Here is a 1088-nt window from a genome sequence, read left to right as displayed (position 1 = left end):
CCTTCTCCCTCGCCAGCACAGCTGGTCTATGATGTACCCCACTGATCAGTCACTCAGAATCTCTTTTGAATCCATCCACAGCGGCTCCGCTAATTTTATGGTCTCCCACGTGGATTACAGGCCCCTAATTTATTTATTCCCAGCCTTTGGTTTTGCCCTGCTCCAGTCCATTCTCCACAGTCATCGGATGGGTTGCTACCAAATGCAAATATGTTCACATCACTCTCCTGCTTATCAGTTTCCATGGTTCTCAGGTGCCATTAGACTAGAGCCCAGATGCAGCCCGCCACAATGTTGTCTTTAGCCTGACTCCCTAGCCCACCACTCACCACTCTCTCCACCTGGGATTATTAAAGCAAATGTTTGTTGAACGTTGATTGTCTTCCGAGCACCATACTAGATGCTGTGGAGGTGCTAGTGAGTAAGACCAACAGAGCCTGAGTCCTGCTAGATGTTTTCACGTAGGAGGTAAGAGGACCCATAGGTGCCCCTTGGCTCTGCGGTTCAGAAGAACCATCCTCTCACCTCCATGCTTTTGCACAAGCTGTTTTCTCATCTCGGAGCATCCTGTCCTCTCCACCCTGAGCACCAAATATGCACCATCTGCCACTATTTCTGGCACATTCCAACTCTTTCTTGACTTCCTGGGCAAGATTCGGTGGCATACTGGCAAATGCTTGCACACCCAGCTCTCGGTGCAGTAGCCATGCCGTTAGCGTGTACATGCAGTTATGATCCATGTGGTGTTTGCCAATTTCTGTTGTGTAAATGTTCCCACCAGGATGATTTCGTGCTCCCAACATGACGTCACCAAACACGGAGTAGCTCACTACACAACAGCGTTTCCCCCTTACTAATACAATTGGCATAAATAACCTCAAAGGCATAAATAATAGTAAGCAATTAGGAAGTAATGAGTTTTGAGAATATATTACCTTTGTTTTCAATATAATGTATATAAATTTCCTTAAGTTTATACAATTTAGCTTTTAATAATCGCTGTTCAATGACTGGCTTGCGGAATTCCTGAAAATTTAACAAGCGCTCTCACGAGCCCAGAAGAGCCAGCCGAACACAACACTGCTATT

At 45.9% G+C, this 1088-nt stretch overlaps 1 protein-coding gene across 1 annotated transcript in view; it reads left to right on the top strand.

Annotated features, from left to right (window-relative positions):
* Positions 1-1088, top strand: part of GPC6 (glypican 6) — a 1091050-nt gene that overhangs the window by 983412 nt on the left and 106550 nt on the right. The window lies entirely within an intron of this gene.

This window comes from Suricata suricatta, chromosome 4 (assembly GCF_006229205.1).
Source record: "Suricata suricatta isolate VVHF042 chromosome 4, meerkat_22Aug2017_6uvM2_HiC, whole genome shotgun sequence".
In the NCBI taxonomy this organism is placed as follows: Eukaryota; Metazoa; Chordata; class Mammalia; order Carnivora; family Herpestidae; genus Suricata; species Suricata suricatta.
The sequence above is the reverse complement of the archived record's forward strand: the minus strand, read 5'-3'. Positions and strand labels throughout refer to the sequence as shown.